We start from the raw sequence: 24,902 nt of genomic DNA on the forward strand, positions 1-24,902 counted from the left end.
AGATGTATGGAGCAGGTTGCCCGTGGGGTTGCAGTTTGGTGTGTGTGTGTGTATATGTCTATATGTGTGTGTATGTTGCGGTGGATGTGTAGAAGGTTTGGCCTGCATGGTTGTGGTGTGGTGTGTGTTGTGTTGTGTGTGTGTGTGTGTGGGTGGTGTGTGTGTGTGTGTGTTGTGTAGTATATAGTGGTGTGTTTGTGTATATATGTGCGTATGATATTGTATGTATGTGTATTTGTCTGATGTGTTGTGTATATTGTGTATAGTGTGTTGTGTTTATATATGTGTGTGAATGTTTATGTGTATGTGTTGATATATGTGTGTGTGTGTATGTTAATGTGTGTGTGTGTGTGGTATGTTAATGTGTGTGTGTGTGTGTATATGTGGCGTGTATATGTATGGTGTTATGTATATGTGTGTTATGTATATGTGTGTGTTGTATGCATATGTGTGTGTTGTATGTATTATGGTGTGTGTATTTGTATGTAAATGTGTGTGTTTGATATGCATATGTGTGTTTTGTATGTAATATGTGTGTGTATTTGTATATAAATGTGTGTTTGTTTGTTTATGTGGGTGTGTGTTGTATTGTATTTGTGTATTTGCCTGCATGTGTTGTATGTGTGTATGTGGTGTTATGTATATATGTGTGTTTGTGTCTATATTTGTGTGTGCATGTATTGTGTGTGTTTGTATGTGTATATGTGTGTGTTGTATGTATATGTTTGTGTTAGTGTGTACATTGTGTGTGTGTATATATGTGTGTGTGTGTGTGTGTGTGTGTGTGTGTGTGTGTGTGTGTGTGTGTGTGTGTGTTGTGTGTGTGTGTGTGTGTGTGTGTGTGTGTGTGTGTATGTGTATGTTTGTATTTGCCCGCGTGTATGTGTGTATGTTTGTGTGTGTAAAGCGAGTGATGTAGTATATATTTTTTCGTAAACCACACCAATACAGTCGCCGGTGTCTATTCTCTTTGTTCTGTGTTTCCGTCAGTTACGGTAACTAGGACTGGCTGTTGCCGCCAGGCACCCTTCCAGGCCTCTTATTTCCTGTATGATGATGATGATGAATGTCCTCTTCCTCTCCTTTTGTGAGTTGGGTTTAATTACATCCTGTGTTGTGTTTTTGTGTATACCAGTAACAGTATTTCCTTTAGTTGTAGAAAAAACAGAACTGCATTCCAGGTAGATGTTTCCATAGGAACATATCTAGGATCAGTTTATCTTCCCTCAATCCTAACCTGAACCCCCAGTGCATTGTGGGTCAGGGACGGCAGGTAGCCTAGTGGTTAGAGCGTTCCCGAGCGTTCTCAAATCCCCGAGCTGACACGGTAATAATCTGTCGTTCTGAGCAAGGCAGTAAACCCACTGTTCCCCGGTCACCAAAGACGTGGATGTCGATTTAAGGTAGCCGCCGGCAACCTCTCTGATTGAGAGGGTTAAATGCGGAAGACACATTTCAGTTGAAGGCATTCAATTGTACAACTGACTGGGTATCCTCCTTTCCCAGTGTGCCTGACGACTGGGCGTTCTCGAACGGCATAGACAAACTGGTAGGTCTTTGCACACACAGACACACAGACACACAGACACACAGACACACAGACACACAGACACACAGACACACAGACACACAGACACACAGACACTGCCATGTCAAATGGTGTTAGAGTTTAACAGGTTAACTGGGCTGTATTGTGCTGAATTATTAGCTGTAATAGCTGTCACAGTGTGTGTCTTTATTGAATCAGGTGCAGGTTAATCTGTGTTTGTAAATGGTTGTTTACCCTCCATATTGATTGTGCTCAAATCATTAGCTTCAGTTCAACCTCTAACCAGATCCAGAAGACTCAGTCAGAGGCAGGCCACTGGGCACAGACGTCAATTCAACGTCTATTCCACTTTGGTTCAACTTCATTTCATTGAAATGACGTGGTTGATTCAACCAGTGTGTGCCCAGTGGGTGTGGCCAATAATGTCTAATACATCAAGCTGTCTTCGTGAAGTGATACTGTGAGTGACTTATTCTAAATAAGTCTCTCTTGCTCTGTCCCAATTAAATTAAATTCAGTGGCTTTCTTGGCATTCTTTATCAAAAGGAATCCGAGCAATTCATTATTAAACACTCAATCTGTGTATGTTGTTATCATTTGCATATTCTAACATCTGTACATATTTATATTGTATGTACTGTATATTTAGTGTATAATGTTCAACCAGCTGTATATGATTCAACCAGCTGTATACGATTCAACCAGCTGTATAACGATTCAACCAGCTGTATATGATTCAACCAACTGTATATGATTCAACCAGCTGTATATGATTCAACCAGCTGTATACGATTCAACCAGCTGTATACGATTCAACCAGCTGTATATGATTCAACCAGCTGTATATGATTCAAGCAGCTGTATATGATTCAAGCAGCTGTATATGATTCAAGCAGCTCTCCAATGTGTTCCTTAACTCCTGTGTCTCTACGTGGTTTGAGCGAGCCTCCATGCTGGTGATCTTGTTGAACTGCGTCACTCTGGGGATGTTCCAACCCTGTGAGGACCACGACTGTGAGTCAGAACGATGCAAGATCCTGGAGGTACGTTCTTCATCTCTCCTTTAATCCCTCCCTCCCTCCCTCCCTCCATCTCTTTCTCTCCCCATCCTCATATCTCTATTTCCCTCTCTCTCTCTCTCTACATTTACAAAAAAAAAAAATTTCCCCTCTCTCTCGTGCTCTCTCTCTCTGTTCCTCTGTCTCTCTCTCTCTCTGTGTCTCTCCCTCTATCTCTCGCTCTCTCCATTTCCAAATGCTTTCCCCTTGATAATATTTTGCCCAAAAGCTCAACATGTTTTTACTCTGTTTTAACTGGTCTGTCTGGAAACAGACAAAAGTCATTATATTTTCTTCGCTGGTTCTGTATGGATCAGAAAAGAGCTCTATTTCTGAGTATTCCTGTCTCTGGTGTAGGAGTGGGAGAAAGGTGGGCTCACTCAAGGATAAGAGATCTGATTTAATTCACTGATATTCTCTTAGCTTTGTACTACAGATGAATGTACAGCCTAGAGGTTAAACACAACCACCCGTTACACTCTCTCTCCTTCTCCCTCGCTCTCTTTGTCCATCTCTCTTTCATCCTCCCCCGATCCTTCCCTCTCTCACCCTCTCTGATATCAGACAGTGAGCAGCATGTTATAACTCCCTTCACTGAGAGCCAATGTACTCCCCTCCCTTCATGGCCTCCTGAGCCAAGTCTACTGTGTGTATGAGTGTGTGTGTGTGTGTGGGTGTGTGCGTGTCCTTGTGTGTGTCTTTGTGTGTGTCTGTGTACGTGTGCGTGCATCCTTGCCTGTGTCTGTGTGCCTGCGTGCGTGCGTGCGTATGTGTTTGTGTGTGTGTGTGTGTACGTGCGTGTGTGTTTGTGTTTAAACCCATCAGTAATGCTGCATGAACTTAAAGAGAACACTAATGACCTGACTGAGCTTTTACAGATCAACATATTGAACTGCTATTCTGAGGTATCAACATGTCCATTAGATTGGCTGGCTCCTCGCCTCACACTGCTGTTGGGCACACCTCCAGCTAGGAGCTTTCCCAGAGTGTTAAAGGGATACAGCTTTTCTCTGCAATACATCCAGACTGGTTAGTTCTGTCGCAAATTTCCCTTTAATAAATAAATTAAGAGTTAGGGCAAAACGTATTGTTTTTACATGGTTGTAATAAGAAGTGTGTGTTTGTGTGTGTGTGTGTGTGTGTGTGTGTGTGTGTGTGTGTGTGTGTGTGGTGTGTGGTGTGTGTGTGTGTGTTGTGTGTGTGTGTGTGTGTGTGTGTGTGTGTGTGTGTGTGTGTGTGTGTGTGTGTGTGTGTGTGTGTGTTGTGTGTTTGGAAACAACGTAGATAACAACATTCCTCCGGAATATTTTCCTTATTAAATAGAGCCACTAGTATGCTAATTCTGTCTGTCAGAACTCTGAATTAGATTATCGCGGGTCACATACTGTCAGCTAGCGTCTGTAGCTAGACACACACACACACACCAAAACCAGACACAGGGGTGGACTGGCCATCTGGCATTTCGGGAAAATGCCTAATGGGCTGGTTTTATTTTAGCATAGTGGGCCTGTCTAAATAGGTGTTTTTGTTGCACAAAATTATAATTATCTGGCTAATACTTGGGGCCTCAGGGCAAACATTTGGCCGTGTGAAGGCCTCAAAGGATAAAGGACCTTTATGTTAGAAATGACATAGTTCTGGTCCCAGTCACCCCTGCACAAACACAGAGGCAGGTGTATCTCTCCAAGTCAGACCTGAGAGGAGGAATAACGCAACACTATTCAATAATCTTCCTGGGACAATAGACCAATAAATAGAAAATGTAGACTTTAGCTTGGATGCGCACACACACACGCACACGCACTCACAACACACACACACACACACACACACAACAACACACACACACACACACACACACACACACAACACACACACACACACACACACACACACACACACACACACACACACACACACACACCGAAGACCTTGATTTACATCTGAGTGTGTGTGTGTGTGTGTGTGTGTGTGTGTGTGTGTGTGTGTGTGTGTGTGTGTGTGTGTGTGTGTGTGTGTGTTGTGTGTGTTGTGTGTGGTGTGTGTGTGTGTGTGTGTGTGTGTGTGTGTGTGTGTGTGCGTGTGTGTGTCTCCTCCCGTCTCCTCCTGATACATGAAGCTAAGATAGAGGCTTTCTTATGCTCCTTGCCTGGGGGAACTACAACACTCACAATCACACACACTCTGTAGTTCCCAGAAACCCGTCTCTGCTGCAGTAACATCCAATCAAGAAATATGTCAGAACACATTCTACCTCCGGCAGTGTGTTCACTGTACAGTATCTCTCTCTGGGTGCATATCTGCGCGAGTGGACTTGTATTGGCAGTGGTGTGTGTGTGTGTGTGTGTGTGTGTGTGTGTGTGTGTGGTGTGTGTGTGTGTGTGTGTGTGTGTGTGTGTGTGTGTGTGTGTGTGTTGTGTGTGTGTGTGTGTGTGTGTGTGTGTGTGTGTGTGTGTGTGTGTGTGTGTGTGTGTGGACGTGTTTAACTATCTTTTGGGGACCAGAAGTCCCTACAAGAATAGTAAACAAGTAAAAATTGACCAGCTGGGGACCTTGTCCCCACAAGGTCAAATGCTATTTCTAGGGGGTTAGGTTTAAGGTTACAATTAGTGTTAGGGTTAGAATTAAGTTAAATATTAAGGTTAGGAGCTAGGGTTAGTTGTAGGTTAGGTGTTAGGAGCTAGGTTAGGTTTTTAGGGTTAGGATAAGTTTAGGTTTTTGGGTTAGGGTTAGGGTTAGGTAAGAGTACGGGTTAGGATTAGGGTTAGGTTTAGGGTTAGGGGTTAGGGAAAATAAGATTTTGAATGGGACTGAATTGTATGTCCCCACAAGGTTAGCTGTACAGACGTGTGTGTATGTGTGTGTCAGTCCTCTCTCTGTTTTATTGAATGTTATTTTAATACTACACCTAAGGCAGCATGATTGGAGGGGAAATAGAGAGATGAGTAGAGAGAGGGAGAGAGAGGAGTAGAGAGAGAGAGTAGAGGGAGAGTAGAGAGAGAGAGTAGAGAAAGGGAGTAGAGAGAGAGAGTAGAGAGAGAGTAGAGAGAGAGATTAGAGAGAGAGTAGAGAGAGGAGTAAAGAGAGAGTAGAGAGAGAGGAGAGAGAGGGAGTAGAGAGAGGGTAGAGAGAGTATATCGAGGGAGTATAGAGAGAGTAGAGAGAGAGTAGAGAGAGGGAGTAGCGCGTAGAGAGTAGATAGAGAGAGGGAGAAGTGAGAGGCAGTAGAGAGAGAGTAGAGAGAGAGTAGAGAAGAGTAGAGAGAGAGTAGAGAGAGAGTAGAGAGAGAGTAGAGAGAGGGAGTAGAGAGTAGAGAGAGAGTAGAGAGAGGAGAGTAGAGAGGGAGAAGAGAGAGAGTAGAGAGAGAGTAGAAGAGAGAGGAACGTGAAGTAAGACAGGGAGTAGAAAGAGGGAGTAGAGAGAGGGAGTAAAAAGAGGGAGTAGAAAGAGGGAGTAGAGAGAGAGTAGAGAGAGGGAGTAGAGAGAGGGAGTAAAAAGAGGGAGTAGAAAGAGGGAGTAAAAAGAGGGAGTAAAAAGAGGGAGTAGAGAGAGGGAGAGCTACAGGCATGCTCAACGTAAACTCCTAGTTTTTTTCTCTGTTGTTTTTTTAAACACTCAGATCTAAAAAGAATTCAAGACCAGAAGTGATGAACAACAACTGTATTCAATCAGAATAGGTAAAAACGTTGCGCTTTAAATGAAGAAGTATTGACTCTCGCTAGCTAGCGACACAACAAAAACCTAGCCAGCAGGCTACCAAGCTAGCCAGAAAAATGTTGCTAGAACAAACATAGAAAGGGGAGTTAATACACCTACGTACATCAAACGACCAAACTAATGTTGAACATATCTTCAGTTTTTTTAGGGAATATTTTTTCATTCTTTTTGCTGGTTTTTGAGCGAAATTAGAGCTAGCTAACAACAGCAGCAGACAAACAAAGCTGGTTGCCATGGAAATGGTGCAGCAGCAGAACAGAGTAGCAGCAGCAGTAGCAGAGCCCACAGGCACCGTGTCCCCACTCCCCCTCAGCGCTGAGTCCATTCTCTACCCTCCAGAGGCCAAAAATGACACAACGAGGAAAGCTTTTAAACAGAAACTACTAATGGGGAGGCCAGAAACCCTTTTCGAAGACCTCTACAAAAAAGGTGACGTGAGTAATCTCATCTTCCTCACTGACCAGCCAAATGCATGGCGCTCAGCAGTCTGCTGTCACTACTCATCCATAAAGAAAGAGGGAATCTGTAATGGGTGGAAGCTGAAAGTCAAAGAGACAGACGACCCTGACAGCACCTTGATAAAAATCAACCTCTACAAGACTGGAACTGTCATGGTGCAAGGTAACCTTAGGCTGATTGAAACCGACTTTCAGACCATTAAGGAGAGAGCGGAGAGAGAGAAGGACATCACCAGTGACATGCCCTTTCACAAGGAAAACTCCACCAGCACCACCCTCACCCCTACTCTCCCCACCCAAAAAGGCATATCCAGCACCTTTCTTCCCATCATAGTGGAGGACACGCCCCAGGAGGAGAGCGACCCCYTCAGTGCAGAGCAGGCTCAGGCCCTCCTCACCACCATGGCTGCCATGAGGGATGAGTTCACCAAACTGGAGGGGGAGGTGGTCCTGCTCAGGGAGAGCGTGAGCAAACAGCAACCAGACAACCACACCTTAGAGGAGCTCCTAACCAAKGTGAGGACAGAGCAGGACAGCAGCCTTGCAACACAGCTGAAAGAGGTTCAGCAAGAGAGAGACGGACTCAAGAGAGAGCTGGCTGATCTAACAAAGGAGGTGAGAGAGCTCCAAAAAGACAGGCAGAGCAGCAATAAGGAGCTGACCACACTRAGAGAGGAGCTGCAGGAGAGAAAGAGAACARAGGACAGGCTGCAGGAGCAACTAGCTCACCACTCTATGACCTTCCCTCACACAGCAGAGGAGYCCAACTCAACCMGCCAGRCTTCCCCAGCCCTGCCTGCTGCACCCCTCCTCCCCAACCCACAGAACAGCCTCCCACTGACAGTGGCACTGACACAGACCAGCGACACCCCAGCTCCAACACCCACCAGCCCCCACTCCACCCCCTCCAGTCCAGAAGAAACACTGGCTGACATTGTTCTGTTGATGGACTCAAATGGAAAGTTTGTTCAGGAGAATATACTTTTCCCTCGACACAAAAGGAGAAAGGTGTGGTGCCCAACAACGCAGAGTGCCATGGAGCTACTTGATAAGGCCCATCTCGGGTCGCCAAGCCACCTAATCATACATACCGGAAGCAACGACCTGCATGCTCAGCAGGAGAGGGTGGTGATTTCACTACGGGGAGTGATTGAGAAGGCCTCCGCAATCTTCCCCAACTCAAGGATCATGGTGTCAACCCTTCTACAGAGGAAGGACTTCCATCCTGCCACAATCCAAAAAATAAACGCCAGCCTCTCCCTGGACTGTGCACTATGACCTGGCCCACCACCCCACCCTCGATCTGGACTGTCTCTATGACCATGTTCACCTGTACAGGAGACAACACCCCTGGACCAGCACCTTGGACCCCCCAGCCAAGGCCACAGCATCACCAACCTCAATGCCCACCACAGCCAGCACAGCACAGACCACCCCAGCCCGGGCTTCAGACCCACCCAGACAAGGTCTACCACTCCCCTCCCCCCCACCGCAGACCCACACCTGGAGGGGCCACAGCCCGGCAGGCAGAGCTACTCACAGTCTGTGAGAGGAGCAACTGGCCCAGCCCCTACCAACGAAATGAGTGACTTTAAACACATGCTGAGTCTACCATGCTCACATGTGATAGGTCGAGGGTCACGATAAGATGAGCACAAGAACTCCACCCTCCTCACACTACATCCACCCAAGTGGCATGACACAAATGCTACCTTAAATGATAAACAAATCATATATGCATTATGTTAATTGAAAAATCCTATTTTAATAGTTCTTGTTGGATTGTGAGTGTTTATCTCATTTTGAAGGTAAAGAAAAAAACGTTTATTAAATATTTTTTTATATTTTTTTTTTACGTTGCATGTTAGAATTTACAAGGTTCAAAGTTCTCTGCTTTTGGGCTAAAGAGCAGAAACCCAGACTTCCTGAAAGAAATTGATGATGTTGATATTGTAGTACTACAGGAAACATGGTGCAGAGGTGATGTTTCCACTGGCTGTCCACTAGGTTATAGGGAGATAATCTTACCATCCACTAAATTAAAAGGAATCAAACAGGGCAGAGACTCAGGGGGAATGCTAATATGGTATAAATATGAACTAATTCATTCAATCGAATTGATCAAAACAGGAAAATTCTCTATCTGATTTAAAGTCAACAAGCAGGCTTTATCTTAACAGATAAAAAAGTATTCCTCTGTGCCACATACATTCCCCCCTCAGAGTCACCCTACTTCAATGAAGAGAGCTTCTCCATTCTAGAGGGGGAGATGAGTCACTTTCAGGCCCAAGGCAACGTACTGGTCTGTGGAGACCTGAATGCTAGAACAACAGAAGAACTAGACACTATTAACAGTCATGGGGACAAACACCTACCGGGAAGCAACAACCTTTTTCTCCCCACATACCCCCACAGAAACAACTATGACAAAGTGAGAAACTAAAACGGAGTACAGCTCCTGAAGCTCTGTCGAACACTGGGTCTGTACATAGTCAATGGTAGGCTAAAAGGGGACTCTTTTCGTAGGTATACCTACAGCTCATCACTTGGCAGCAGCACTGTAGACTACTTTATCACCGACCTCAACCCAGAGTCTCTCAGAACCTTCACAGTCAGCCCACTAACACCTCTCTCGGACCACAGTAAAATCACAGTGTATCTGAGAAGAGCGGAACCCAACCATGAAGCATCACGGCCCAATAAATGACATGGTACTAAACAGGCCTATAGATGGAGTGCAAACAGTACAGAAATCTACCAAAAAGCAATTAGTAGCAAAAAAATACAATCTCTCCTGGACAACTTTTTAGCCTTAACATTCTCCTACAGCAATGAAGGTGTACATTTGGCCCTTTGGAACATACACTTTATATTTGACAAATTRGCCTCCTTGGCTAATCTAAAGAAGCATAATAGCAAACCAAAAAATGGTTTGATAATGATTGCAAAAATCGAAGAAAGTAATTGAGAAATATATCTAATCAAAAACAGAGATCCAGACAACAACAATATACGCCTTCAATATGGTGAAACACTGAAGCAATACCACAAGGACAAGAAAAGAACAGCATATTAGAAATAAGATGAATGTAATTGAGGAATCCATGGAATCAAACCACTTCTGGGAGAATTGGAATAAATTAAACAAACCTCATCATGAGGAATTGGCTATCCAAAATTGGGATGTGTGGAGAAATCACTTTGCAAACCTCTACAGCAATATAACAAAGAGGCCAGATCAAAAGGGTATACAAGAAAAATTACAAATCCTTGAATCAGCAGTCAAAGACTATCAGAATCCTGTGGATACCCCACTTATTGGACAAACTATGCACTCTCCAACCCAAAAAGGCCTGTGGTGCTGATGTTATTTTCAATTAAATGATCAAATATACAGACCACAAATTCAAATTGGCTATACTCAAACTCTTCAACATCATCCTCACTGCAGGTATTTCCCCCGATATTTGGAACCAAAGATTGATCACACCAATCTATGAAGATGGAAACAAATTTGACCCATATACACTACCGGTCAAAGTTTTAGAGCATCTACTCATTCAAGGGTTTTTCTTTATGTTTTACTATTTTCTACAATGTAGAATAATAGTGAATACATCGAATCTATAAAATAAGACATACAGTTTGGAATCATGTAGTAACCCAATTTTTCTTTTAACAAATCAAAATATATTTAATATTTGAGATTCTTCAAATAGCCACCCTTTGCCTTGATGACAGCTTTGCACATTCTTGGCATTCTCTCAACCAGCTTCACCTGGAATGCTTTTCCAACCGTCTTGAAGTACTTGTTGGCTGATTTTCTTTCACTCTGTGGTCCGACTCATCCCAAACCATCTCAATTGGGTTGAGGTCGGGGGATTGTGGAGGCCAGGTCATCTGATGCAGCACATCATCACTTTCCTTCTTGGTAAATTAGCCCTTACACAGCCTGGAGGTGTGTGGACTTCAGGAAACAGCAGAGGGAGCACCCCCCTATCCACATTGATGGGACAGCAGTGGAGAAGGTGTACACATCACTGACAAACTGAAATGGTCTACCCACACAGACAGTGTGGGGAAGAAGGCGCAACAGTGCAGTACAGGTGCATCAAAGCTGGGACCGAGAGACTGAAAAACAGCTTCTATCTCAAGGCCATCAGACTGTTAAACAGCCATCACTAGCACAGAGAGTCTGCTGCCTACACACAGACTTGATATCATTGGCCACTTTAATAAATGGATCAATAGTCACTTTAATAATGACACTTTAATTATGTTTACATATCTTGCATTACTCATCTCATATGTACATATTGTATTCCATACTATCTATTGCATCTTGGCCTATGCCGCTATGTCATTGATCATCCATATATTTATATTTATATATTCTTATTCCATTCCATTCCTTATTCCACTAGGTATTTGTTGTGGAATTGTTAGATATTACTTGTTAGATATTGCTGCACTGTTGGATCTAGAAGCACAAGAGTTTCGCTACACTCACAATAACATCTGCTAACCATGTGTATGTGACCAATAAAATTAGATTTTTGGGTCATTGTCCTGTTGAAAAACAAATGATAGTCCCACTAAGCCCAAACCAGATGAGATGGCGTATCGCTGCAGAATGCTGTGTTAGCCATGCTGGTTAAGTGTGCTTTGAATTCTAAATAAATCAGAGACAGTGTCACCAGCAAAGCACCCCCGCACCATCACACCTTCTCGTCCATGCTTTATGGTGGGAAATACACATGTGGAGATCATCTGTTCACCCACACCGCGTCTCACAAAGACATGGCAGTTGGAACCAAAAATCTCCAATTTGGACTCCACACCAAAGGACAAATTTCCACCGGTCTAATGTCCATTGTTTGCGTTTCTTGGCCCAATCAAGTCTCTTCTTCTTGTTGGTGTCCTTTAGTAGTGATTTATTTGCAGCAATTTGACCATGAAGGCCTGATTCACACAGTCTTCTCTGAACAGGTGATGTTGAGATGTGTCTGTTACTTGAACTCTGTGAAGCAATTTTTGAGGCTGGTAACTCTAATGATCTTATCCTCTGCAGCAGAGGTAACTTTGTGTCTTCCATTCCTGTGGTGGTCCTCATGAGAGCCAGTTTCATCATAGTGCTTGATGATTTTTTCGACTGCACTTGAAGAAACTTTCAAAGTTCTTGAAATGTTCCAGATTGACGGACCTTCATGTCTTTCAGTAATGATGGACTGACATTTCTCTTTGCTTATTTGAGCTGTTCTTGCCATAATATGGACTTAGAGCTATCTTCTGTATACCCCCCTACCTTGTCACAACACATCTGATTGATTGAAATGCATTCAGAAGGAAAGAAATATGCACAAATTAACTTTTAAGAAGGCACACCTTTTAAATGAAATGCATTCCAGGTGACTACCTCGTGAAGCTGGTTGACAGAATGCTAAGAGTGTCAAAAGAAGAATATCAGTTATATCAGTTATATCAATTGAAGAATATCAATTATAAATTACATTTTGATTTGTTTAACACTTTTTTGGTTACAACATGATTCCATATGTGTTATTTCATAGTTTTGATGTCTTCACTATTATTCTACAATGTAGAAAGAAATAAGTAAAATAAAAGAAAATCCCTTGGAATGAGTAGGTGTTGTAAAACTTTTGACCGGTAGTGTAATTACAGAGGAATTTGCGTTAAAAGCAACTTGGGGAAAATTCTCCTGCGGTATCATAAATAGCAGATTACATAATTTCTTTGGATGAACACAACGTCCTGAGCAAGAAGCCAGATTACATTTTCTATCTTACAACAGACACAATAAAACCCTCCACACTCTAATTGACAAACAAGTAAATGAAAACACAATCTAGGCACAATCTACTTGTGTTTTGTAGACTTCAAGAAAGCATTTGATTCAATTTGGCCAAAAGGTATTTTTATAGACTAATAGAAAGTGAACTGGAGTGAAAACATATGATGTTATTAAATCAATGTAACACTAAAAACAAATGTCTGTTAAAATAGGCACCAGGGAAACAGACGTCTCAGGGACTTGGAGTGAAAACCGGGCTGCCCAATAAGTCCAACATATTTAACATCTACATTATTGAATATTGGCAAAAACATTAGAAGAATCAGCAGCACCTGGTCTCATCCTACACAACACTGAAATCAAGTGTCTGCTGTATGCAGATGACCTGGTGCTGCTGTCTCCCTCTAAGGAGGGAGTTACAGCAGCATCTAGATCATCTGCACCGGTTCTGTCAGACCTGGGCTCTGACCGTTAATCACAGGTTCTGTCAGAACTGGGCTCTGACCGTTAATCACAGGTTCTGTCAGACTGGGCTCCTGACCGTTAATCACAGGTTCTGTCAGAACTGGGCTCTGACCGTTAATCCAGGTTCTGTCAGACCTGGCCTCTGACCGTATAATCACAGGTTTTCTGTCAGACCTGGCCGTCTGACCGTTAATCACAGGTTCTGTCAGACCTGGCCTCTGACCGTTAATACACAGGTTCTGTCAGACTGGGCTCTGACCGTTAATCAGCAGGTTCTGTCAGACCTGGGCTCTGACCGTTAATCATCAAGGTTCTGTCAGAACCTGGGCTCTGACCGTTAAATAACAGGTCTGTCAGACCTGGCCTTCTGACCGTTAATCACAGGTCTGTCAGACCCTGGGCTCTGACCGTTAACCACAGGTTCTGTCAGAACCTGGGCTCTGACCGTTAATCACAGGTTCTGTCAGAACTGGGCTCTGACGTTAATCACAGGTTCGTCAGACCTGGGCTCTGACCGTTTAATCACAGGTTCTGTCAGACCTGGGCTCTGACCGTTAATCACAGGTTCTGTCAGAACTGGGCTCTGACCGTTAATCACAGGTTCTGTCAGACCTGGGCCTGACCGTTTTAATACACAGGTTTGTCAGACTGGGCTCTGACGCGTTAATCAACAGGTTCTGTCAGAACTGGGCTCTGACCGTTAATCACAGTTCTTCAGACCTGGGCTCCTGACCGTTATCACAGGTCCTGTCAGACCTGGCCTTGACCGTTAATCACAGGTTCTGTCAGACCTGGCCTCTGACCGTTTAATCACAGGTTCTGTCAGACCTGGGCTTGACCGTTAATCACAGGTTCTGTCAGACCTGGCTCTGACCGTTATCACAGGTTCTGTCAGAACTGGGCTCTGACGTTAATCACAGGTTTCTGTCAGACCTGGCCTCTGACCGTTATACAGGTTCTGTCAGACCTGGGCTCTGCCGTTAATCACAGGTTCTGTCAGACCTGGCTGCTGACCGTATAATCACAGGTTCTGTCAGACCTGGCCTCTGACCGTTAATCACAGGTTCTGTCAGACCTGGCCTCTGACCGTTAATCACAGGTTTCTGTCAGAACTGGGCTCTGACCGTTAATCACAGGTTCTGTCAAGACCTGGCCTCTTGACCGTTAATCAGCAGGTTCTGTCAGACCTGCCTCGACCGCGTTAATCACAGGTTCTGTCAGACCTGGGCTCTTGACCGTTAATCACAGGTTCTGTCAGACCTGGCCTCTGACCGTTAATCACAGGTTTCTGTCAGACCTGGGCTCTGACCGTTAATCACAGGTTCTGTCAGACCTGGGCTGCTGACCGTTAATCACAGGTTCTGTCAGACCTGGGCTCTGACCGTTAATCACACGGTTCTGTCAGAAACTGGCCTCTGACCGTTAATCCAGTGTTCTGTCAGACCTGGGCTCTGACGCGTTAATACAAGGTTTGTCAGAACTGGCCTCTGACCCGTTAATCACGGTTTGTCAGAACTGGCCTCTGACCGTTAATCACAGGTTCTGTCAGACCTGGGCTCTGACCGTTAATCACAGGTTCTGTCAGAACTGGCCTCTGACCGTTAATCACAGGTTTCTGTCAGACCTGGGCTCTGACCGTTAATCAACAGGTTCTGTCAGACCTGGGCTCTGACCGTTAATCACAGGTTCGTCAGAACTGGCCCTCTGACCGTTAATCACAGGTTCTGTCAGACCTGGGCCTTGACCGTTAATCACAGGTTCCGTCAGAACTGGGCTCTGACCGTTAATCACAGGTTCTGTCAGAACTGGCCTCTGACCGTTAATCACAGGTTCGTCAGACGCTGGGCTCTGACCGTTAATCAAGGTATCTGTCAGACCTGGGCTCTGACCGTTAATCACAGGTTCTTGTCAGAACTGGCCTCTGACCGTTAATCACAGGTTCTGTCAGACCTGGGCCTCTGACCGTTATACACAGGTTCTGTCAGACCTGGGCTCTGACCGTTAATAACACAGGTTTGTTCAGAACTGGCCTCTGACCGTTAATCACAGGTTCGTGAGCCTGGGTCTGACCGTTAATCACAGGTTCTGTCAGACCTGGGCTCTGACCATTAATCACAGGTTTCTGTCAGACTGGGCTCTGACCCGTTAATCACAGGTTCTGTCAGAACTGGCCTCTGACCGTTAATCACAGGTTCTGTCGACCTGGCTCTGACCGTTAATCACAGGTTCTGTCAGAACTGGCTCTGACGTTAACACAGGTTCTGTCAGAACTGGGCTCTGACCGTTAATCACAGGTTCTGTCAGACCTGGCTCTGACCGTTAACCACAGTTCTGTCAGAACTGGCTCTGACCGTTAATCACAGGTTCTGTCAGACCTGGGCTCTGGACGCGTTTAATCACATAGGTTCTGTCAGACCTGGGCTCTGACCGTTAATCACAGGTTCTGTCAGACCTGGGCTCTGACCCGTTAATCACAGGTTTCTGTCAGAACTGGCTCTGACCGTTAACCACAGGTTCTGTCAGAACTGGGCTCTGACCGTTAACACAGGTCTGTCAGACCTTGGGCTCTGACCGTTAACCACAGGTTTCTGTCAGAAACTGGGCTCTGACCGTTAATCAAGGTTCTCTGTCAGAATGGGCTCTGACCGTTAATCAAAGGTTCTGTCAGACCTGGCCTCTGACCGTTAATCACAGGTTCTGTCAGAACTGGGCTCTGACCGTTTTATCCAACAGGTTCTGTCAGACCTGGGCCTTGACCGTTAATCACAGGTTCTGTCAGACCTGGGCTCTGACCGTTAATCACAGGTTCTGTCAGACCTGGCTCTGACCGTTAATCACAGGTTCTGTCAGACCTGGGCTCTGACCGTTAATCACAGGTTCTGTCAGACCTGGGCTCTGACCGTTAATCACAGTTCTGTCAGAACTGGGCCTCTGACCGTTAATCACAGGTTCTGTCAGACCTGGGCTCTGACCGTTAATCACAGGTTCTGTCAGACCTGGGCTTGACCGTTAATCACAGGTTCTGTCAGACCTGGGCTCTGACCGTTAATCACAGGTTCTGTCAGACCTGGGCTCTGACCGTTAATCACAGGTTCTGTCAGAAACTGGGCTCTAGACCGTTAATCACAGGTTCTGTCAGACTGGCCTCTGACCGTTAATCACAGGTTCTGTCAGACCTGGGCTCTGACCGTTAATCACAGGTTCTGTCAGACCTGGCCTCTGACCGTTAATCACAGGTTCTGTCAGAGACCTGGCCTCTGACCGTTAACCACAGGTTCTGTCAGACCTGGGCTCTGACCGTTAATCACAGTTCTGTCAGAACTGGGCTCTGACCGTTAATCACAGGTTCTGTCAGACCTGGGCTCTGACCGTTAATCCACGGTTCTGTCAGACCTGGCCTCTGACCGTTAATCACAGGTTCTGTCAGAACTGGGCTCTGACCGTTATCACAGGTTCTGTCAGAACTGGGCTCTTGACCAGTTAATCAACAGAGATTCTGTCAGACCTGGCCTCTGACCCGGTATAATCACAGGTTTGTCAGACCTGGCCTCTGACCGTTAATCACAGGTTCTGTCAGACCTGGGCTCTGACCGTTAATCACAGGTTCTGTACAAGACTGGCCTCTGACCGTTAATCACAGGTTCTGTCAGACCTGGCTCTGACCGTTAATCAAGGTTCTGTCAGACCTGGCCTGACCGTTAATCACAGGTTCTGTCAGACCTGGCCTCTGACCTTAATCACAGGTTCTGTCAGAACTGGGCTGCTGACCGTTAATCACAGGTTCTGTCAGACCTGGGCTCTGACGTTAAATCACAGGTTCTGTCAGAACTGGCCTCTGACGTTAATCACAGGTTCTGTCAGAACTGGCTCTGACCGTTAATCACAGGTTCTGTAGACTAGGGCTCTGGAACCTTTACTTTGAGTTAATCACAGGTTCTGTCAGAACTGGCCCTGACCGTTAATCACAGGTTCTGTCAGACCTGGGCTCTGACCGTTAATCACAGGTTCTGTCAGACACTGGGCCTGACGTTAATCAAGGTTCTGTCAGAACTGGCCTCTGACCGTTAATCACACAGGTTCTGTCAGACCTGGGCTCTGACCGTTAATCACAGGTTCTGTCAGAACTGGGCTCTGACCGTTAATCACAGGTTCTGTCAGAACTGGCCTCTGACCGTTAATCACAGGTTCTGTCAGACCTGGCCTCTGACCGTTAATCACAGGTTCTGTCAGACCTGGGCTCTGACCGTTAATCACAGGTTCTGTCAGACCTGGGCTCTGACGCGTTAATCAACGAGGTTCTGTCAGAACTGGCCTCTGACCGTTAATCACAGGTTCTGTCAGACCTGGCTCTGACCGTTAATCACAGGTTCTGTCCAGACTGGGCTCTGACCGTTATCACAGGTTCTGTCAACCTGGGCTCTGACCGTTAATCACAGGTTCTGTCAGAACTGGCCTCTTGACCGGTTAATAACAGGTTCTGTCAGACCTGGGCTCTGACCGTTAATCACAGGTTTTGTCAGAACTGGGCTCTGACCGTTAACCACAGGTTCTGTCGAACTGGGCTCTGACCGTTAATCACAGGTTCTGTCAGACCTGGCGCTCTGACCGTTACCACAGGTTCTGTCAGAACATGGGCTCTGACCGTTAATCACAGGTTCTGTCAGAACTGGGCTCTGACCGTTAATCACAGGTTCTGTCAGACCTGGCCTCTGACCGTTAATCACAGGTTCTGTCAGACTGGGCTCTGACCGTTAATCACAGGTTCTGTCAGACCTGGGCTCTGACCGTTAATCACAGGTTTCTGTCAGACCTGGGCTCTGACCGTTAATCACAGTGTTCTGTCAGACCTGGGCTCTGACCGTTAATCACAGGTTCTGTCAGACCTGGGCTCTGACCGTTAATCACAGGTTCTGTCAGACCTGGGCTCTGACCGTTAATCACAGGTTCTGTCAGAACTGGGCTCTGACCGTTAATCACAGGTTCTGTCAGAACTGGCCTCTGACCGTAATCACAGGTTCTGTCAAACCTGGCTCTGACCGTTAATATCACAGTTCTGTCAGACCTGGGCTCTGACCGTTAATCACAGGTTCTGTCAGACCTGGGCTCTGACCGTTAATCACAGGTTCTGTCAGACCTGGGCTCTGACCGTATAATCACAGGTTCTGTCAGACTGGTGGGCTCTGACCGTTAATCACAGGTTCTGTCAAGACCTGGCCTCTGACCGTTTAATCACAGGTTCTGTCAGACCTGGCCTCTGACCGTTATCACAGTTCTGTCAGACCTGGGCTCTGACCGTTAATCAACGGTTCTGTCAGACCTGGCGCTCTGACCGTTAATCACAGGTTTCTGTCAGACCTGGGCTCTGACCGTTAATCACAGGTTCTGTCAGACCTGGCTCTGACCGTTAATCACAGGTTCTGTCAGAACTGGCCTCTGACCGTTAATCACAGGTTCTGTCAGAACTGGGCTCTGACCGTTAATCACAGGTTCTGTCAGACCTGGCTCTGACCGTTAATCACAGGTTCTGTCAGAACTGGCCTCTGACCGTTAATCACAGGTTCTGTCAGACACTGGGCTCTGACCGTTAATCACAGGTTCTGTCAGACCTGGGCTCTGACCGTTAATCACAGTTCTGAATCAGACTGGCCTCTGACGTTAATCACAGGTTCTGTCAGACCTGGCTCTGACCGTTAATCACAGGTTCTGTCAGAACCTGGGCTCTGACCGTTAATCACAGGTTCTCTGTCAGAACTGGCCTCTGACCGTTAATAATCACAGGTTCTGTCAGACCTGGGCTCTGACCGTTAATCACAGGTTCTGTCAGAACTGGAGCTCTGACCGTTAATCACAGGTTCTGTCAGAACTGGGGCTCTGACCGTTAAATCAACGGTTCTGTCAGACCTGGGCTCTGACCGTTAATCACAGGTTCTGTCAGACCTGGGCTCTGACCGTTAATCACAGGTTCTGTCAGACTGGCTCTGACCGTTAATCACAGGTTCTGTCAGACCTGGGCTCTGACCGTTAATCCACAGGTTCTGTCAGAACTGGGCTCTGACCGTTAATCACAGGTTCTGTCAGAACTGGCCTCTGACCGTTATACAAGGTTTCTGTCAGAACCTGGGCTCTGACGCGTTATCACAGGTTCTGTCAGAACCTGGGCTCTGACCGTTAATCACAGTTCTGTCAAAACCTGGGCTCTGACCGTTAATCACAGGTTCTGTCAGAACTGGCTCTGACCGTTAATCACAGGTTCTGTCAGACCTGGGCTCTGACCGTTAATCACAGGTTCTGTCAGACCTGGGCTCTGACCGTTAACACAGGTTCTGTCAGACCTGGGTCTGACGTTAATCACAGGTTCTGTCAGACTGGGCTCTGACCGTTAACACAGGTTCTGTCAGAACTGGCTCTGACCGTTAATCACAGGTTCTGTCAGACCTGGGCTCTGACCGTTAACCACAGGTTCTGTCAGAACTGGGTCTGACCGTTATCACAGGTTCTGTCAGAACTGGGCTCTGACCGTTAATCACAGGTTTCTGTCAGACCTGGCTCTGACGTTAATCACAGGTTCTGTCAGACACTGGCCTCTGACCGTTAATCACAGGTTCTGTCATGGTGGATACAGGTTTTGATGGGCTCTGACCGTTAATCACAGTTCTGTCAGAACCTGGGCTCTGACCGTTAATCACAGGTTCTGTCAGACCTGGGCTCTGACCGTTAATCACAGGTTCTGTCAGACCTGGGCTCTGACCGTTAATCACAGGTTCTGTCAGAACTCGGGCTCTGACCGTTAAATCACAGTTCTGTCAGACCTGGGCTCTGACCGTATAATCACAGGTTCTGTCAGACCTGGCTCTGACCGTTAATACACAGGTTCTGTCAGACCTGGGCTCTGACCGTTAATCACAGGTTCGTCAGACCTGGGCTCTGACCGTTAAATCACAGGTTCTGTCAGACCTGGGCTCTGACCGTTAATACCAGTTCTGTCAGACCTGGGCTTCTATGACCGTTAATCACAGGTTCTGTCAGAACTGGGCTCTGACCGTTAATCACAGGTTCTGTCAGACCTGGGCTCTGACAATTAATTAAAAAATATATATATAATGATATTCCAAAAAAGGTCCAGAAATCAGGATGACAAATATAAATTCTATTTGGACACAGTTCTATTAGAACGCACCAAAAACGACACGTATCTAGGACTAAATATCAGCAACACAGGTAGCTTTCACATGGCTGTGAACGAGCTGAGAGACAAAGCAAGAAGAGCATTCTATGCCATTAAAAGGATAATTAAAATTCCAATTAGAATCTGGCAGAACAAAATCTAATCAGTTATTGAACCAATTGCTCTATATGGCAGCGAAGTATGGGGTCCGCTGTCTAATAATGAATTTACCAAATGGGACAAACATCCAATCGAAATACTGCATGCAGAGTTTTGCAAGACTGTATTGCAAGTGGAAAGAAAACCTCCAAATAACGCATGTAGAGCAGAATTTGGCCAATACCCCCTCCTTATTGGCCAATACCTCCTCCTTACTCGAACAAAGAGCCATCACATTTTACAAACATCTAAAAACAAGTGACCCCAAAACATTCCATCACACAGCTCTACAATGTCAAGAGATGAAACAAGAGAAGAGTCCCCTCAGCCAGCTGGTTCTGAGGCTCATTTCACCAACCCAAACCAACCCCATAGAGCCTCAAGACATCACTCAGAAAATCTGGCCCAAACAAATCATCACAAAACAAAAAGAAAAATATATCACCTATTGGAAAGACAACACAAAAAATCTAAGTAAACTTCAGTGCTATTTGGCCCTAAACAGACAGTACATGGTGGCAGACTATCTGACCACTGTGACTGATAGAAAACTGAGGAAAACACAGACTAGGTACAGACTCAGTGAGAACAGTCTGGCTATAGAGACTGGTCGTCACAGACAAACCTGGCTGCCCAGAGAGGACAGGCTGTGCTCACTCTGCTCCAGGGGAGAGGTAGAGACAGAGCTGCATTTCCTATTACACTGTGACAAATACTCAGACCTAAGAGAATATTTATTTCCCCAAATTATCATTCAGTACAAAGAATTTGAAACTATATAATATATAATATTTATTGGGTGAAAAGCCAACATTTGGGACAGCCAGTGAAAAAGTGCAATGTAATGTCAATAGTATTTTCCATTTAGTTTTGTTTTGTCTTTCATACCATGTCATGTGTCTTCTCAGTCATGTTGAGACTGGTCTCCTACTATTGCTTTAATGTATTGTTGTTCTCATTAATATTGTTGTTGTAGTTGCTGTTAATGGTAATCCCATTTCCACTACTACTGTTATTATTGCTGTTGGTCCCACCATTTTAGTTATATGTATACTTTGACAATGTAAGTAATTTAACTTGACATGTCAATAAAGTATATTGAATTGAGTAGAGAGAGAGAGCGAGAGAGAGAGAGGGAGTAGAGAGAGAGGAGAGAGGGAGTAGAGAGAGAGTAGAGTGGGAGTAGAGAGAGAGAGGGAGTATAGAGAGAGATGGAGTAGAGAGATGGAGTAGAGAGAGTAGAGAGATGGAGTATATAGAGAGAGAGAGTAGAGAGAGAGGCGAGTGAAATGGAGTAGAGAGAGCAGAGAGAGAGAGAGTAGAGAGAGAGGGAGTATAGAGAGAGAGAGAGTAGAGAGAGAGAGGAGTATAGAGAGAGAGAGAGTAGAGAGTGAAGAAGAGTAGAAGGGAGAGAGGATGAGAGAGAGAGAGAGAGGAGAGAGAGGGAGTATAGAGAGAGAGAGAGTAGAGAGAGAGGAGTAGAGAGAGAGAGAGTAGAGAGAGAGGGAGTATAGAAGAGAGAGAGTAGAGAGAGGGGAGGGGAGTATAGAGAGAGAGAGAGTAGAGAGTGAGAGAGAGTAGCGAGAGAGGCAGTAGAGAGAGAGAGAGAGTAGCGAGAGAGGGAGTAGAGAGAGAGAGAGAGTAGAGAGAGAGGAGTAGAGAGAGAGAGAGAGTAGCAGAGAGAGGAGTATAGAGAGAGAGTGTCACATCCGTCGTTCGAATGAGACCAAGGTGCAGCGTGGTAGGCGTACATATTCCTTTTAATAAATGAACACCGAACAAAAACAACCAAATCAACGAACGAAACGTGAAGCTATGCAAATAGTGCTGACAGCAACTAAACATAGACAAGATCCCACAAACACAAATGAGGAAATGGCTACCTAAATATGATCCCCAATCAGAGACAACAGCTGCCTCTGATTGGGAACCATATTAGTCCACCATAGACATACAAATTCACCTAGATTACCCACCCAAGTCACTATCACGCCCCAACCAACACAGAGAATAAACAGCTTACTATGGTCAGGGCGTGACAGAGAGGGAGTATAGAGAGAGATGGAGTAGAGAGATGGAGTATAGAGAGAGAAGGAGTAGAGAGATGGATATAGAGAGAGGAGTAGAGCGAGAGTAGAGAGATGGAGTATATAGAGAGAGAGGTAGAGAGAGAGGAGTATAGAGAGAGGAATAGAGAGATATGGAGTATAGAGAGAGAGGGAGTATAGAGAGAGGGAGTATAGAGAGAGGAGAGAGAGAGAGAGTATAGAGAGAGATGGAGTAGATAGAGAGGAGTAGAGAGAGAGGGAGTATAGAGATAGATGGAGTAGAGAGAGAGAGGAGTAGAGAGAGGAGTATATAGAGAGATGGAGTATAGAGAGAGAGGAGTATAGAGAGAGAGTGAGTAGAGAGAGTGAGTATAGAGAGAGTATAGAGAGGAGTATAGAGAGGGAGTATATAGATAGAGATGGAGTATAGAGAGGAGTATAGAGAGAGAGTAGAGAGGAGTATAGAGAGGGAGTATAGAGAGAGAGGAGTATAGAGAGAGAGAGGAGTATAGAGAGAGAGGAGTATAAGAGAGGGAGTATAGAGAGAGATGAGATATAGAGAGAGAGTAGAGAGATGAAGTATAGAGAGAGATGGAGTATAGAGAGAGAGTAGAGAGATGGAGTATAGAGAGAAAGGGCGTAGAGAGAGAGGGAGTATAGAGATATATAGAGTATAGAGAGAGAGGGAGTCGAGAGAGAGGAGTATGAGGGAGTATAGAGAGAGAGGGAGTATAGAGAGAAGGAGTTATATTTAAGAGAGAGAGGGAGTATAGAGAGGGAGTATAGAGAGGGAGTATATAGATAGAGATGGAGTATAGAGAGGGAGTATAGAGAGAGAGTATAGAGAGGGAGTATAGATAAGGAGTATAGAGAGAGGGAGTATAGAGAGAGAGAGGGAGTATAGAGAGAGAGAGGGAGTATAGAGAGAGAGGGAGTTTAGTTTGTCTTTCAATTTAGTTTGTCTTACTGTGAAACTCTCTCTCAATTGCATGGTCAGGGAGAGTGTCTGTGGTATTTACGAAGTGGTTGTAAGGTCGTAAAACTGCCCCCCTCCCCTCCTAACAGGAGAGGTAGGGGGGTTGTTCACATCTCTGCTAGTCAATTCACAGAAAGGGCTAGCGTCATGACACGGGGCATATGAAGTAGGGAATGCTGTCACCTCCAGGTAGGTGTTTGTCCCCCTGTGTGCTGAGGGTGTCAGTGTCTTGTCCAATTCTGGCATATTAGGTCTCAACAGACTAGTACATGTCCCTTGGCCTGGGAATTATCGATTGTTGATTATTTCCAATCCAGGATGGAGAAGCTGTCTTCATTGAAGTATGGGGATTCTAGTGGGGGGATATACAGTGCTTTGCCAAAGTATTCACCCCCTTGGCATTTTTCCTATTTTGTTGCATTACAACCTGGAATTTAATTGGATTTTTATTTGGATGTCATGTAATGGACATACAGTCGTGGCCTAAAGTTTTGAGAATTACACAAATATTAATTTCCACAAAGTTTGCTGCTTCAGTGTCTTTAGATATTTTTGTCAGATGTTACTATGGAATACTGAAGTATAATTACAAGCATTTCATAAGTGTCAAAGGCTTTTATTGACAATTACATTAAGTTGATGCAAAGAGTCAATATTTGCAGTGTTGACCCTTCTTTTTCAAGACCTCTGCAATCCGCCCTGGCACGCTGTCAATTGACTTCTGGGCCACATCCTGACTGATGGCAGCCCATTCTTGCATAATCAATGCTTGGAGTTTGTCAGAATTTGTGGGTTTTTGTTTGTCCACCCGCCTCTTGAGGATTGACCACACGTTCTCAATGGGATTAAGGTCTGGGGAGTTTCCTGGCCATAGACCCAAAATATCGATGTTTTGTTCCCCGAGCCACTTAGTTATCACTTTTGGCTTATGGCAAGGTGCTCCATAATGCTGGAAAAGGCATTGTTTGTCACCAAACTGTTCCTGGATGGTTGGGAGAAGATGCTCTCGGAGGATGTGTTGGTACCATTCTTTATTCATGGCTGTGTTCTTAGGCAAAATTGTGAGTGAGCCCACTCCCTTGGCTGAGAAGCAACCCCACACATGAATGGTCTCAGGATGCTTCAGGGCGCCCAAGAAAGTACCATCTCCTAAAGTTGATTCAGCTGCGAGATCAGGGCACCACCAGTACAGAGCTTGCTCATGAATGGCAGCAGGCAGGTGTGAGTGCATCTGCAAGCACAGTGAGGCAAATACTTTTGGAGGATGGCCTGGTGTCAAGAAGGGCAGCAAAGAAGCCACTTCTCTCAAGGGAAAACATCAGGGACAGACTGATATTCTGCTAAAGGTACAGGGATTCGACTGCTGAGGACTGGGGTAAAGTCATTTTCTCTGATGAATCTCCTTTCCGATTGTTTGGGGCATCTGGAAAAAAGCTTGTCCGGAGAAGACAAGGTGAGCGCTACCATCAGTCCTGGTGTCATGCCAACAGTAAAG

At 45.4% G+C, this 24,902-nt stretch overlaps 1 pseudogene; it reads left to right on the forward strand.

Annotated features, from left to right (window-relative positions):
• The first annotated feature begins 2,497 nt into the window (after positions 1-2,497).
• Positions 2,498-24,902, forward strand: part of LOC112071306 (voltage-dependent T-type calcium channel subunit alpha-1G-like) — a 236,375-nt pseudogene continuing 213,970 nt past the window's right edge.

This window comes from Salvelinus sp. IW2-2015, unplaced genomic scaffold (assembly GCF_002910315.2).
Source record: "Salvelinus sp. IW2-2015 unplaced genomic scaffold, ASM291031v2 Un_scaffold1573, whole genome shotgun sequence".
In the NCBI taxonomy this organism is placed as follows: Eukaryota; Metazoa; Chordata; class Actinopteri; order Salmoniformes; family Salmonidae; genus Salvelinus; species Salvelinus sp. IW2-2015.